This window comes from Epinephelus fuscoguttatus, linkage group LG16 (assembly GCF_011397635.1).
Source record: "Epinephelus fuscoguttatus linkage group LG16, E.fuscoguttatus.final_Chr_v1".
NCBI lineage: Eukaryota > Metazoa > Chordata > Actinopteri > Perciformes > Serranidae > Epinephelus > Epinephelus fuscoguttatus.
The window spans coordinates 33,046,386-33,063,210 of NC_064767.1; the positions used below are offsets into that span (position 1 = coordinate 33,046,386).

Here is a 16,825-nt window from a genome sequence, read left to right on the forward strand (position 1 = left end):
CATTAGATGGTAAGTCTGATACACTGCTGATTGAGAGGAAGGATGAATAACAGCCTTGTGTTTGACGTCACTGTGTCGGCCTTGAAAAGGGCCAAATAGGCCTCCATTCATAATCGCTAATCATAGACCCGTCGCTTGGCAACAGCAACAAAAACACAACTGTTACGGAACAAATTAGTCGATGTGATTCAATGAAAATTCATAAAAGAGGACATGAAGCCCTGGATGGCGAAGGTCTGAGTCATGAGTGTCGTCATGCTGCACTGAAGAGCTTTAATACAATGTGTGGAGAGAGATGTCATCTCATTAGAATAAATTAATTATCCAGACACTTTAACATTGAATATGTATTCACCACACTGATGCACTTCTACTTTTCACACAAATTCTGTATCCCTCTCCCACACACACATCTCAGAGTGCCTTTACAACTCCCTGGAGATGAAATCCCTTTATTAGTGGCCAGTGGCCCGTTGGCTGGCTTTAAACCTGGCAGCGTCTGCCCGGGCCCCAGAGAGAGTGGCGAGCCATCTATAAATGTGATGATTGTTGCCCTGCGTTTTCCCCTGCGCTGTGTAAAAACCAGCCAATGACCTCCCTACCTCCCACCCTGGCACCAGTCTCAGCATCCCACTGGCCCCAGATCGGCTCCCGCAACAGAGCCACGAGCTCCAGTCGCCTACACTTAACTGTAATCTCAGCGACGTTATTGGGAATTCAATAAAAATAACAGCCGCTGAATCTTTCACCCAAATTATAGGGTTGAGTGTGGGGCAGATTGAGGGGCGGGGGGTTGGAGGGGTAATGTGTGGGGGTCTTGAGGAGTAAAAATAAGGGGTGGGAGCACGAGGGATGTACAGGCTTAACCCTGAGTTATGGCCACAAACTGACCGCTAATGGACCAAACTCACACTCCTCTATGATTTGTGAGGGGTAAAGGGTCGCTCCACAATTCTCTGTCCCTGCTCTGAATCCAAGAACCTCACAACACCACCATTTATTTTCTCCATCCTTCAGTTACTTCCTCTATGCACTAACACCGCAGTTTTCAATCAGGGGCTCATGATTCCCAAAGGAGTCACAAGATGATTCATTGGGTGTGAAAACATGGACTTCAAATTCACAGAGCTGTGAGATTAATGTCTTTTTCCATATGAAATTAGTGTTTGCAGTCTTCAACCACCTAAAAATAATCAAATTAAGTAGCCTCAAAAAGGGAATATTAGATTTGGTGGTGCAAAGTCACACATGTATGTTCACACCCACAGCAAGGGGCTGTGAGTGGGGTCCTGCTGATGTATGGGTTTGATTTGGACCATGTTGGCCTTACTGGTGACTGGCCAGTATCTGATTTGTGTCATATTTTAATAGCTTTGGCCATGAGTTCTGTCTGTCATGATGACATTGTATTCACAAAGTAATTGCTGAGATCTGGGAACAAGTTTGTCTAACCTTGGAGTTTGCTTTACATGTATGATAGTCTGACTGCTTGTATTTCTTACCCCATCTGACTTCTTTGGAGCAATGTCACCAAGTTCTCATACCTCAGCAATTAACTTGATTTCTGCCATGTTGTTATAATCAATAAGAAAGATTTAAGAAAAACTATGAAAATAAGATCCACATTGTAATAAACCAGAATGATCCGTTAAAGTTTCTCAAGGTTTTAATTCAGCCCAGTCGCCACAAGACAATGTTGGCATTGTGCGTTTCTGCAAAACCAGGAATAGTTGCATGTTTCCAGTAGCTTTTCAGATCCCAAACATGAGTATTTTTAGGGACCCATCACGCACGTTCAAATGGGGATAGTGCCATGAAAAGTAATTGGTTTTTTTACCAAGACATCGCTGTGTTTCCAGCAGGGGTGCTCATTTTCAGTAGTTACGGTAGTGGTGTCTTGGGAAACTAGAAAACCTAAGGCATCTGTTGGTACTTGCCATGTTGGCATAGCTTGACAGGAAAGGGGCTGAATAATGCTCCAAATTGGGCTAAATTTTGGCGAAGAAACAACTACCATGATCATTTTCAAAGGTGTCCACTGAACTCTCACTTCAAGATATCTGAATGAAAATGTGCTCTATGGGTACCCAAGAGTCTTCCCTAACCTTGAAAGACTTGTTCCCAGTACATGTTATGTTCCTTACAGTCAATGTATTCCTTCTAATTAAAGCTGTATATTTGACTTTTTAAGGTAAAGGATAACCAGCTATTTGTAGAACAATGAATTGCCCAACATGATACACATACATAACAACACATACATTAAAACAGGATTGTTGTGGGACTCAAAATGTTAATTGTGTTAGTATTAGTCTATGCATATCAGATAATTAGTAACATGAATTGTAAAATAAGAAATCAAAGTATTTCAGTTTGTGTTTATAGTATATCAATTTCCAAGCCTATTGTTTCGACAATATTATCGAATTCCTGAAGTTTGGTAATGGCTTTTTGTTTTGGATTTTCAGTGACCCCATGTGGCCACACCAATAGAACATTTCTTGAGCAACACTGGTCTCCAGCTCTGATTGTGCCCCCAAACCAGATACTTTAAGCCAAAACACGTTTTCTCCTAACCATAACCCAAGTGTTTTTGTGCCTAAACCTAACCACATGTTAGTCATAGTATTACTGAAACTAAAGAAACATAAAGTTTCAACATATCTGCTACATAGTGACATGCAAATGTAATGTATCTGTAGTTTGCAGTAACATGCGAAGCCAACATTTTTTTCTGGTGATTGGGTTGTTGAATTGTAAGTTTAGTGCCTTTTCATGATGTAAATGTTGTTTTGAAAGAGGTGTCCACCTTGAAGAGAATATGCATCTAAATAAAGTATAATAGTCTTACACATTGTGTGAGTATAAACTGCTTTGCTTTTCAGGGATGAGCACCAACAAGGCTGTGACCGACTCATATAACCTCTTGCTCACTTGTGGGTCTCATCCAGAGGTCCGGCAATGTGGGACTCTCAGCAGGTCAGTCCAGGGAGGGTGTTTAATGGCTGGGCGGAGGCTTGAACACAAAGCTTCCCAGAATAAAGACTACAACAGCTCATTTGGGAGATATAACATCAGATGAGCTTAAACTGTAATGATGCCTGCGAGGACTCTGGGGCGTTGGGGCAGCCAGTGGTCATTAGATACAAATAATTAGGAAAGGAGATGATGGTATGATGTGTTTGAAGAACAACAAGAACTTAAGACAAAGTATATGAATATGCAATAAATACATATATATATATATATATATAGACTACTCCACTGCAATCCATTCAGTCCATGCAACAGTTTGTTCAGTGACGCCATCCCTCCTCCTCTCTCCGTGTTTGACAAGAAGCCAAAGACTCAGAGCAGCCAGCTGTTTCTTATTTTTCTTCTGCACCCCCCAAATCCTCCACCCATCCCCTCTTTCAGTCTCTCCTCCATCAGCACTCCCTCCATCCAAACATCTAGCCCAACTCCCCTCTACGAGAGCTGCAGAGCCTACCTGATACCCAGATCATATACACACACATGCACACATAGGAAGGGTGGAGGAACGTAGACAACATATGATTGGTCTTTACTAGTGTTGGAGGTTAGAGATGATTTGATTGGCTTGTGCCCTGCGCATACAATATCACTCCTCCAAAAAGGTGTCCCAAAGAGTGTATTCTGTGTTTGCAGATTAAAAGATGAATTAAAGAATTTGTGTGTGCTTTCATGTGTGCACAATCTCATGTAGAAGTTTTCTTTTCAAACTAATAGTGCACAGATGGAGGTGAGTAACTCACTCTCCAAGCTGTCAGCCGTTTCCCTCTACAGTGATAGAGTTATGACGGTCTAGACACACACACAAACACACATAAACTGTCCAATTAGGTCCTGACATGAAAAACACTACTTAGTGCTGTTTTCCTGTAGTTTACTGAGTAAACAGTGAAGGTGAATGAGCATCAGACAGCAATAGTAAAAGGCACACACATAACTGACAGTGTCTCTCTCTCACTTTCCCCACGTTTCTTTTTATCACTCACGAACTCGGTCTCTGGGCCTTAAATAGCATCTCTTGATATCTAAATATTTTTCCTTTTTTCACAGAGGGGATGATGGAACGATTCCTGAAATGTAAGCCTGTCAAAATAAGTCTGTGTGTGTGTGTGTGTGTGTGTGTGTGTGTGTGTGTGTGTGTGTGTGTGTGTGTGTGTGTGTGTGTGTGCGCACACAGTGAACCATTTCTAGAACTGATATTTTGACCTCTCTCAAAATATCTCCAACTGACTCAACTTAATATTTATTCAAAACAGGCCCCTCTATCCACCAAATATCTCACGCTTTCGTGTGCTTTTAAAAAAAAACTTCATTGCACTCTCTCTCCGTCACACACACAAACATAACCACAGAAAGCATCTTTGTTCTTGCCCTATCTGGAGAGGGCGAAAGATAAACAAGCATTCTTTTAGGGGAGATGAAAGAGCTAGAGCGATTGTGAGGGAGTAGGAGAAGCTAGGGGGGAGGTGATGATAAGATCTGACCCTAATTATGTGGGTGAGATAGAGCCCCATATTGGAGGGGGGTGAGGGAGGGCCTCTACGATGGACACAAAAAAAACCTGCTTTCAGATAGAAAGACGTTACACTTGTTAATCAACACATGGGCATCATAAATTCCTCCATAATCTAAAGCATGCTGCGAGGAACCCTGTGGTTTCTTTATCAAGTAGTTAGCTGGGTTTATATCAAGCCAAATATTTTGTTAAAGGAATAGTTTCATATTTTGGGAAACATGCTTTCTTGCTGAGATTTAGATAAGAAGATAAGAAGATTAATATGACTTGCATATCTTTACACTAAATATAAAGCTGGAGCCAGTTAGCTTAGCATAAAGACTGGAGATATGAGAAAACAGTTAGCCTGGCTCTGTCTGTAAAGCTCATTAATAAACATGATAAGCCTCATTTCCACTGTCAACATGGCTTAGAAGAATTCCTTTTTGGTTTTCCATGAGCAGAAGTTAGAGATAGTACCTGGTATTTTATTTGGTATCACTTCAGTCAAGGCTCCAAGCAAGCTGAGCTGATACTAGAAGGTGGAGTTCAACACTGCAGACCTCTGATTGGTCACTGGTGTGACAAAGGACACCATAGCCCGTTTTCATTCCAAGGTTGTCAAATACCAAAGCTTTGTCACAGTCCCCTGGCGTCTCATATGCACAAGGTATCCCTTAGCACCTGTATAAGATGCACAAATGTCTCCTGGGTGAAACGTGGTTAATGTTATAAGGCAGGCATGGTTAGGTTTAGGCAACAAAACTATGAAAACCTAATGTTTTGGGAACAAGTATCATGATGTAAACTACGTCATGTGAGTAATGTAAGCATGTCACATACTATAAGTTATGTAACACTACATCAAAACAACACTGACCTTTGCTTTCTCACTGGACACAAACCTTTTGATATTGTCACTGCAATTTCACATGCTGCAGCTATGACCATCAGCTAAGAGTCCCGCTAACACTGACTTTGCAGTGGAAAACAAAACTGAGAAAAGCACCTGGTACCAAGAGTGAGCTAAGTAGAGTTGAGTTGAGCTGCGCCATGCAGTAGATATCTTGTTTGTTCAATCTGTACAAAAACTGAAGCTTAAAAGGTATTGTTGTGTTGGCAGCTAGCATGTTAACACAGCATTTAAAGGCTATTTTTTATCCTTCTGTTATTAGCTATTATCTTTAGGCTATGCTAAACTAACCATCTCCTGGCTCAAGTTACACAAATAAATGCCAGCGTGTCAAACTATTCCTTTATTAACCTTCATGGCACCCCAATCAGACTGAATGTGTGTAACATTTTATTTTAACACCATCATTTCTTAGGTCTCAGATGGGAGATTATGACACTGGCTAGTTTTAATTGATTGAATATTGTCACATTTATCACTTAGATTTGGTGCAAATCTTCCAACAACAAAAAAATCCATATTTGCACATTCAATCATGTAAGATTGAGTATTTTCAGCTTTTTAAAAGTTTAAAAGTTTGATCTTTCGTCTGGTCACTGAATGTTCCTTCAGGATCGTCCAAAACACAGCTGGTCAGCAGGTGATGCAACTCTCTTGGTGGAAACTTGGCAAGATGCAAGAATCAAAGTGCTGATAGATGAAATGGTCAAAGTACATTGTATAAACATTAGATTTAATGGCTGAACAAAGCTAGAACATTGGATTGTTTATCTATGCACGTCAGAAAGTTTTTATTCTGAGTTATAAATGTTTGCGAATGAAAACTCAGGAGTCTCATTTTAGAATAAGCCATCAAGTCTGCAGTTACAAATGTTGGTAAGTCATTTGTGAAGGGTTTTTTAAATGTTCATAAGTTGTTGAGTAGGTTTTGGGCCATTTGCTCTGCACCCCATTATTAGAAGGTCTTCCTGAACTCAACATCTAGCTCAAAAGACAAATCAAGCGTTATGCTGGAGAAAGTTTAACAGCAGCAAAATGGATTGTTTTCCAACATTCCAACCAAGGGGTTATCTCATGGTCTGAAAAGTAAAGCCAAGGCGGGAGTGCCTTAAATCTGTATTCTTTCTAATGGCCAGCAGGGGGCAATTCCACTGATTGCAAAAAGAACTCAATTTGTATAAACATCTATGACGAAATGACCCTACTTCTCACTTTATTTATTACCTCAGTAAACATTTTCCTAAGTTTATGATCTTAATTGTTAATTTCGAGTCTTCTTCAATACAACACAATGTTCATTTTGTAAATTATGGTTCCATTATTTACCACGGTGGTGTCCTCAGGTTCTCAGTCAGATCCAAACCTAGCTCCTCCCCAGCTCCACTCTTTAGTCCAAATATGGTCTCCTATGGCTCCAAAAAACCAAGATGGCAATGGCCAATTTGTCATACTCAAGGCTTCATTGCAGTAGTTCACAAACCAATGGGTGACTTCACGGGGACTATGTCCACTTCGTTTTATGAAGCCTATGCCTCCAACCAAAAGTTGCTAATGGCTTTTACCTTATGGTAAATGGGAAATGGACTGCACTTGTATAGCGCTTTTCTAGTCATGCAACCACTCAAAGTGCTCTTACACCACATGTCACATTCACCCATTCACACACATTGGTGGCCGAGGCAACCATGCATGCTGTCACCTGCTACTCAGTAAGCATTCACACACACTCACACACCAATGGAACAGCCATCGGGAGCAATATTTGGTTCCATATCCTGCTCAAGGATACTTCAACATGCAGACTGGAGGGGTCGGGGATCGAATCGTTGATCTTCCAATTAGATGGTGATCCGCGCTGCTGCTGAACCACAGCCACCCCTTATCTATGAAACATTGTTAAATCTTATATTAACCATTATTTAAGTCATCAGTTACAATTTACTTACAAAGAAGGCCTTATTAGAAAGTGGTTTTAAATTTTCATACATGGAACTAACTCTCACCTTATAAAGTTAATTTGCCAAACTGTTGTTTATGTACACATCCAACAGACACTGAGCAGCATGAGCATTACTTTAGAGTCCTGTTTATGGCCACTTGGCAAATGTTAGTTTAATAATCACTCTTTTTTTGATCTCCACTACCTCAGTGGGAAATGTCTGGCTCTTAAGCTGCCAAATTGTTTATACCTAGCTTACTTTGTCATGTCGTTTGGTGCTGGACAGGTAGTATACAGATATTTTTGATTTCTCTGTGTTTAAAGCAGCTGGCTGCTGCTGCTGCTGGAAATGAAGCACTAAACCAAAAGCTGTGGGCCATAAAACCAAAACAATTTTGGTGCAGTCAGTGGCTTAAGTCTGCGACTCATAAACATCAGCAGACATTTGGAATCTTCCCTTTTTGTATGCCTGGCTTTCAGCAAATCAAACACGTTAAATTAAAATGAGATCAGGTGACTGGCTTGGTCATTCAAAAAGTTTCCACTGTCTGGTCATAAATGTCTTGGTGCACTGACTTAAAATCTCTTAAAGGGGTGACAAGTTATTGTTTCATTTCAAGTCAAATATGTTGGGAATCTCAAACAAGAGATAATGTGTCATTGTCCTATAAATTACAGACTGCACAGTTCAAAGGGAATTGTAGATCTTTTTAGACCCAATCCCAATTCTCCCCTTTGGCTCTACACTTAATTTTGGAGTGCCCTCAACTGAGTAGTGGCCCTTCAAAACCAAACCACAAGGGGTAGGGTTTGAAATCATGACCTAGGAAATGGGATGCCACTTGTTTGGCATCAGTGGCAATAGTTAGCTGACAGTGAAGTATCATGGTTCAAACAGCTAAAAGTAACTGAGAAATGGTTGAAATCGCATTATAACATCTGACAGGGTTTTTTCAGAAATGCTTGATATAAAACTCAAATTACATATTCCTTTGCCTCTACGTTAAACTAAGATATCCCAACAGATTTTAACCTTTTTGCATGATTACTTGCAAAGATATTGGCTACTTACATTTTTGCAGTGCCACCTAGAGGGCTGAATGACCACTACCCCTCAATCCCCGTAAAGAAAAGGGACACCCTATACCCTCGGAAGCAGCACTCAAAACGGAGTGGTAGGGCCAAGGGGGAGAATTAGGATTGGCCCTTAATGTAGATAACTGCATTACAGATGTCATTTTACTTCACTGACCTTATACTAATGCTTTATATTGTTAAAAGTGATGGATGAGTGCAGTGCTCATCAGTATCAGTCACATCTTAATGTGTAACACTTGGTTCTGGAAAAGGGAAAAACAGTGGTACAGTTGCTATTACCATGCCACAACCCAAGGCCTCATAAATCAAACAAGGGCTGATCCCTTACTGTCAAGCACTCCAAGACACACTGTGAAATGGAGTTATCAACAAGGGACGGAGGGAGGGGTGAGGTTTGGATGGTGTGTGTGTGTGTGTGTGTGTGTGTGTTGGGTGAATGGAAGAAAGTGGATGGTGATAAGATTGAATTAACTCAGTAGTGTGTTTACTTTAAGAGTCAGTGGTGCTGGTTGTAGTCCAGACCAGCTGAGAGTTGTCTGCAAAATGAGGGATCAGGGAGGAAGAGTGTTTGTGTGTGTGTGTGTGTGTGTGTGTGTGTGTGTGTGTGTGTGTGTGTGTGTGTGTGTGTGTGTGTGAGTCCATGTTCATTCCCTACTGTAACTATTGTACAAAAGGTCAATGGGCTAAAGAAGTAAGTACCTTGCATCATATACAATAAAAGCAGGAATGCTCTCAATCTGGCTGGATCTTCCTGTTCGTCGGTCTCTCCATCTTGGTTTTTTGTTTTCTCTCTCTCTCTTTCTCTCTGTAGGGATTTAACGTGGATCAGTGTGCCTTGTTGCAGCCAATCACAGCCGTCCTGAGGTCTTTTGTGCCAAGCGTGAGTGTGTTTTTTGAGTTATGTGTACTCAGTGGACTGCAAAATCTAAACACATGCATGCACGCAAGCACACACACACACATGCATAAACACAGCAGGTAAACCTACCATATTCTCCTGATGTGCATCATATTTCAGTACTGCATTGCTTGTGAGATAGATAAAGTACCTCCACTTGTACAAATATTTATTGTACGTATATTCCATATAAAGTTGATTATTTGATTGTTTATTTCATATATTATGTTAGTAATTTTATCTCTGATAAGTTATGTTTATTTAATCAGTTTAGCATGTCTGATAGCTACAATGCATATTAGCCTCAGCTGCAATCACTATGGAGAAGAAGCCAATTACATGTCTACACACAGTCCCACTTTACAGTTCTACAGGAAATGTCTTAACCTGCTTTCATACCAAATTATGATCAGATTCAACAAGTTTACTTGTTGAGAAAAACACAAAATACGTTCTATTTGAATGAACTACCGTCAGGGAAAAAGGAAATCAAGAACACATTTTGCACATTACATTACATATTATCATATTTAGTGACAACTATATGCCCCCCTTGTGTTCCGTGAGAAAAGCCAGAAACGTCTGAGGAAGCAGAGGGGTAAATTTGTTTTCCCAGAACTGTTTGGGGAAAAAATCTAATTTGAATTTAAAATGTCACGGCACTGCTGCCTGTGGCTTACAATGAATGAACTAAAACATGCTCATTGACACATCTTGGTGTTCCTTTACACGTGAAACAAACAAAACTAAAACCCTGATTCATTTTGGGTTCCAACCAATAGTTTAGAAAAGCAGGATCTAATGCTGTGGTATTTTCCTGTTCCTATAGTTCTGCCTCTCTTTACACGCTCTGCTGCTTTTCATTCTCTCACATGGTGATTGCTGTCTGTTTTTCAAGAGCCTAGCGATAGTTCCCTGGTGGATGGGGGGCCATGATACTTTACAGATGTGTATGCCTGTGTGTGCATGTGTGTGTGTGTGTGCCTGTGTGTGTGGGGGGGTGGGGGTGTGTGTGTGTGTGTGTGTGTGTGTGTGTGGGAGTGTAAGCATGCCAGTGCAGTTTCCAGTGATCTGTTCTTAGGTTTACCAGCAGGCCTATCAGATGAAGAGAGCTTCTGAAATGTTGCTGCAGGTCTCACCTCACCACAACAACTGCAAGTCTGAGGTACATGCATGCATTTGTTTGTGCATACATGCATGGATGTGTTGCTCTTCCTGCCAACCAGCATTCCCTTTCCATCCATCAAAAGCAGGACCCAACAAGCCTGCATTTATTAACCAAAGCCATCCTTTGGAAATCCACAGAATCCTCCATAAGTCCCCTATAGCCCCCTTATAAACACTCAAAAAAGCTTACCTCATGCTTTGCCTCATCAAGGATCTGCATTGCCAACCACCATGGACAAAAGGTGGAGACACCCACCACTCAATAATCAGAGACAGGCTGACTGCATGAGCAGACTCAGAGGCAGCCAGAGCTCATCATTTGGGTCACTGTGTTACAAAAGACGAGGAGTGCAATTGTCATGTGAGGATATTTTCTTTCTGTTTGTGTGTCTGTGTGTTAGTGTGCTTTCAACCTCAAGGCGAACAAAGATTATAATAAGAAATTTTATTGCTTTAGCACTTATAAAAACTTACAGTGCTTCATGAAAAGCTTAAAACCAACAAAACATCCACAATAGTTTCATAGAAAAAAAGAGTTGACCCTAACACCATGGCTACCAGACATAACATTGGTTCATCTGCAAAGAAAATTATGTTGATTTTGTTGATTTCTTATAATATGACTTGTTTAGAGCAGAGAGCTTAGGTAGATTGAGAAGATAATTGGGCCAAGGATGGATCCTTGTGATACTCCGCAGGCAAACTTTGTTAATGTTTCCTAATAAAGAACATTAAAAAGTGGTTAACCACGAAAAAAAAGGCTGCACTTAAACAAAGTGAAACAACATTTTACAAAATCACCCATAAAAGTTAATGCTCAGAGCTCACTCAGTGCTGTGCAGGGCTATGAAACAAAAAAATGTTTTAAGAGAGATTGTGACTGCTCATAAAGTTAGCTGCTGTTTGTTACTGTGCTCTCTGGATCTTTTCACAGGAACAGTAATTTGGATCTTGGTCTATAAGAGGGGTCAAGAGAGGGTTTCCAGAGGAGGTGTTCAGCCACAGCAGTCTTAAAACAAACTGCTACAGTGCCAGCAGTTATTAGTTCCTCATATTCAAAGGCTTTGGTTTGAGTGTCAAATGCACATACAGAGGTGTTGTGACAAGAGAGGGATACATCTACAGCTCAGCCATCGTTGGTGAGTCCAGCACACATAGCAGTCCGACCTTGATTTAGGCTGTTTTTTTGTAAGTGCTGTACCTTTATATTTCACAGTAGAACAAGCATGTGTATGTGTGTGTGGTGACAGGAAAGAGAGAAAGTATACCTTAGTCCTTGGATATGCTCCAGCCAGGCCTTTGTCTGTACTTGAGGATTAAGTGTCTCTCATCAACTACACCCCACTGCTGACTCATAGACACACACTACTGATTGTGCAAGTCCAGGCCTGTTACAAGTGTTGCAATCAGTATTAACACACTTACTGTACACAGGTCATGAAGTGTATCAACACACAAACACTCAAACACAAGTATGATTGTGTACCTGTGCAGATTTGCAAAACTACTTGGATAGAGTCCTTTTGTGTCAACATACGCAACCATAGATGCACACATACACAGATGCTGAGCTGACAAATCATTAGTCCCAGTGACAGCAATAAAGGGTTGATGTGTTCTGCATGCATTCAAACACAGAAACATGTGGCTTCATAGCGGTAGGTACTGACAAATGCATATATTAAAAAGCAAATGCAACACACAACTCCCACTAACACAACACCCTGACACTTGTTATGTGTGCAGTAAAGCTTCCTAGACTTAACACCAACAATCAGACAAGACTGTTTTAAGTCAAATTGCCAGAGCACATATTTGGCAGGTCTTGTAGTGACCCTCCTGGGAGAAGGTCAGCCCCCGCTGTTACAGAATAGTGCAACAGAGTCTGGAGCGAGTCCCATCTGTATCAAACACGTTGGATATCTGTAACAGTTTATCTCACCATAACTCAACCTGAATGTTTGCAGAAGTTGTATCTGCTGCTTTTTCTCGTCACACAAACAGAAAGACCAAATCAATTTTCAGTTTCTGTTAAGTTCACTTTCTTATACTTAGCATAAAGGCCGGACACAGAGGAAGACAGCTAACCTAGATCTGTCCAAAAGTGAAATAATTTGCCTACCAGCACCTCTAAAATACAATATATATCATTTGCTTAAAAAATATTGTAAAAATCACAATTTGTGGCTTTATTGTGAGTAATGTAGAGGGCTCTTTCTTGGCAAGCAACAGCTGTGCAGTGACCTCCTGGTGTCTCCTCTTGTTGGGGGCTTCATGGTTGCAGCATGATTCTAGGATGTCACTGTGCACAGAAATGAGTTAGTATTTCTGCACTTCCTGTTCCCTCGTCTTAAAGTCCATGGTTTTTTTTAATGGGGTTTTAGGTTTGATGCCAGAAATAATTTCAGTAGTTAACACATGCTTAAGAGACTTTTACATTTGGTGCTACAGTATGAAATACCCCACTTGTCAATTTTGATGCTTTTGCACAAGCTAAATGAGACTACAGAGCGTAATCACACCAAACATGGCTTTACAGCCTCATGGTGGCAACAGTGAAGTTGTGACTCTGATGTCGTTTGTTTATCGCCCAGCATTGGCTTTTTACCTCTGGCAATTGCATTCAAGAATCATAAAAGTGGTGTTCATTTTCGAAGATTACCTTGCTGAACAAAACATGTAAGTATCATAAACTTTTGTTTGCCAAGGAGCTTATTTTCTGCAGTTATCCAAAGTCCAGTGAAAAAATCCCATCAGCTTTATGTTGAGGGAACCAGGGTGACAGTAATCTCTGGGTTGTCCTACAAATAAATGTCATCCCTGTAGCATTCTAAAGCCCAGCACAGGTTTCGTACAGATTAAATAAACAATACAGACAGCATCGATTGATAACCTTTAGAGGTGGTTGTTTTCCCATATATTGTTGCATAATAACCTGTTTCCCCCTGTTTCTTTATGCTAAGGTAAGCTAACAAGCTTTTGGCTCCAATTCCATATTAATGGGATAGATGTGAGAGTGGTATCGATCTCCTCATCAAACTCTTAGCAAGAAAGAGGAAAACTGTATTCCCAAAATGTTGAGCAATTCCTTTAATGCCTTGTAACATTTGAGGACTGGGACAGGGTTTCAGCTGTAACATCTCCTGGTCTACGTGCGGCTTTAATAAAGACCTGTGGGCTCCCTGTGCAGTGTTGCATTTCAAACACTCAGCAGTCATAAACCGTGTTGTTTCCAGGACCCCACTCTGAAAGTCTCAAAGAGGGGTCGTAACACAGGACAGGAGTCCCACCATTGCACCTGATTTGTGTCAGAGGAAGATGGTTACTGGAATAGCACTTGGTTTAAGTCATGTGCATTACTGTCTTTATTTGAAGAGGCCACAGGGAGATTCTGACGCATTCTGGCGCTCCAACAGAGAGCGGCAATGAGAAACAGACCTTAGTTGAGTGGAGGGTGGAGTGGAGGTAGAGAAGGAGGGAGGGGATTATGGAGAAAGTGTGTGAGAGAATTTGATTTCTGACACATTTTTATGGTTGCAATACAATACCACTTACATCTGATAAAAATACCTTACGCTTAACCAAGCACTAGTAAAGCCAGATAAAGATTAAACTGTCTCACATTTGAAAATCAAGTTCCGGCATGGCAAGAAAATAAGAAAAGGGAAAACAGTGAGCAGAGTAGCAGAGCAAAAGGCAGTTAAATCAAGGTCAACTGCACCGTAACTCATTTTGTTGGCTTGGTGGCCAGTTGGCAGTGCTAACCTGGAAGATCCCAGAGAACCCAGAGTTCCAATTAAGTTCCAATGGGTGGATCTGCATCCAAGGGGGACGCATTTATGTCCCAGTGTCCCATACAGGCTTGACTTCCTGCTGTCCAAGCAGAATGAATGGAGTGTGAAAAGACCATCTGGAAAAATGATAGGTGATCCAGGAGAAAAAAAGAAGGGACAGAGAGAGAAAGAAGTAAGAGGGAGAATGGTGGGATATTTATCTTTTCTGTCAGAGGCAGAGCACAGAGAATCCTTAAGAGTCACAAATGACGTCTTGTTGCAGGCCAGTTGTGCTGAAAGCTGCATCTAAGTTCTGATTTAAGCGCTGATTTTGATACTACCGATCATAATATTTCATTAGACTGCACAGGAGGTAGTTTGTAATATCTGGTGGAGCTCTTGAATAGTTTTCCTCCTACTTATCTATCTTATTTTTTCAATCTATTGCTGGGAAAGTGTCTGACTGTGCCTCTCTGACCTGTGGAATTCCTCAAGTGTCAGTCTTAGGGCCTGTCATATTCTCCCTTTACTGTACATGCTTTCTGTAGGGCACATCAGTCAGTTTGGCTGTGTCTCTTATCATCACTAAGCTAATGATGTCCAGCTTTATAAATCTGTGAAACCTGGTAAACTTTCAAATTTAGCCATTTTACAAAATTGCCTTAAAAGAAAGGGATTTTAGAAATATTATTTTGGAGAATATGCTTATTTGTTTTTGTGGGTTTTTTTCTTGTTTTGTTTTTGTTTTCTCCACTCTCATATTTCTCAAATGAATATGTAGTTGGAGCCAGCAGACAGTTAGCTTAAGTTAGGGAGAAGGGAGAACACATTTTTTTAATTTAAAAAAAAAAAAAAAATAGATTAAACAAACGTGAAATAACGGTGGTGAATGTGTGGTTTCCAGAAACCAACTCTGGTAATTTTTGATTCCCAGTTGCCCTTCTTACAGAATGTTGGTTGTTCAAACCTCTTTTTTTTCTCACAATTAAGAAATACTTCCAAAGCATGCCCCTTCGACTCATTTGCTCTTGACTGTTGTGATGCAATTCATTCTTGTTTAAGACAAGAAGCTGCAGCTTCATTATAATAAGATCAAAATTCTGTTGCATGGTTACTAAGTAAGACTTAACAGTGTTCCCATTGCACCCCTGTATTGGCTTTGTTACACTTGCTTTGTATCAAATTTAGGGTTGAATGCAAAATCCCTCTAATACTTTTAAGGCGTTACACAATTTGGCTCCACCAAATATCAGTGAGTTGTTGATCCCATTCAGGCCCATGAGGTCTCTCAGGTCATCAGAACCTGGTTGTGCCCCTCTCTGAGTTCAAGACTTGCAGTGACCAAGCTTTTTCTGTTCTGACTCCTTTGGTATGGAACAACCAGCGGTTGAGTGTTTTAAATCTCTACGACCTTTTTATTCTGAAAGGCATTTTGTTGAGACTGCCCCAAATTGAGCCTATTCTCTAACTATTCTTACTTTTCTAAATTGAATATTTATTCAAATGTCTTTTTTGTTACCATGAGACACTTTCTAACCCTGGTTTCAAAAGTACTTTATAAGTTAAGCTTTACTATTTACTTCCACACAAAAAATCTGTGGGTCAAAATCAACTTGGTTTAGGCCAGCATACAGTAATACAAATCTGTGTTGGAAGAAGTATTCAGAAGTAAAAGTACTAATATCATGCTGTGACTCCATTACAAGTAGAAGTCCTGCATTCAAAACCTTACTTAGAAAAAGTGTGACTATTATTATAAGATGTGCTTAAAGTACGAAAATATTAGTATAATTGTGCAGTAAAATATCCCCTTCGTGTCTTACCATCATATCTGATGTATTAATGTATTACTGCTACATTAATGTGTAAATTGCATTTTACTGCTGTAGGTGTCTCAGATTGTGCTAATTTAAACTCCTTTATATACTGTTAGGTCATTTAATCCATGCAGGACAGGAAGGGAATAGCAAACTGTAATCTGAAAAGTAACCAAAGCTGTCAGACAAATGTAGGGCAGTAAAACGTACAATGTTTATCTCTGAGATGTAATGGAGTGAAAGTGTAATATAGCATAAAATGGAAATACTCAAGTATAGTACAAATACCTTAAATTTGTACTTAAGTGCAGCACTTGAGTAAATGTACATACACTCTTACAAATAAAGGCACTAACTCGATCCAAACATACCCATTACAAACCCAACATAAAGGGTTATACCTTAATCGATCTGTGAAAGATTCCACCCAGAACCCCTGAGATGTTGTACTGAGAACCTTTCTGTGGTGTAACGTTTCCAACCAGAAACCTCTCTGGCGGTTCTATCCAGAACCATTCCACCCTCTATGAGTGCTAACAAGAACCCAACCATGGGGCTCCACAAAGAACCTTTTATATTCCAAGAGTTTTATCCTAGAGCCCACCCAGAGGGTGTACTGTTTGAAACATGGGTAAACATTTGAATATTTGACTGTGAGGATCTTTTAACACCATGCTTTTAACAATGCTTGA

General features: G+C 40.4%; 1 long non-coding RNA gene across 3 annotated transcripts in view; it reads right to left on the minus strand.

Annotated features, from left to right (window-relative positions):
- The window catches only part of LOC125903510 (uncharacterized), an 85,133-nt gene that overhangs the window by 39,469 nt on the left and 28,839 nt on the right, over positions 1-16,825 (minus strand). The window contains exon 3 of one of the 3 annotated variants that reach the window (XR_007451310.1): positions 14,393-14,453. The exons of the other annotated variants lie outside the window; for them this stretch is intronic. This is a non-coding gene — a long non-coding RNA (uncharacterized LOC125903510). Of the gene's footprint in view, positions 1-14,392; positions 14,454-16,825 lie in introns of those variants that run through there. 3 annotated transcript variants of the gene reach the window in all.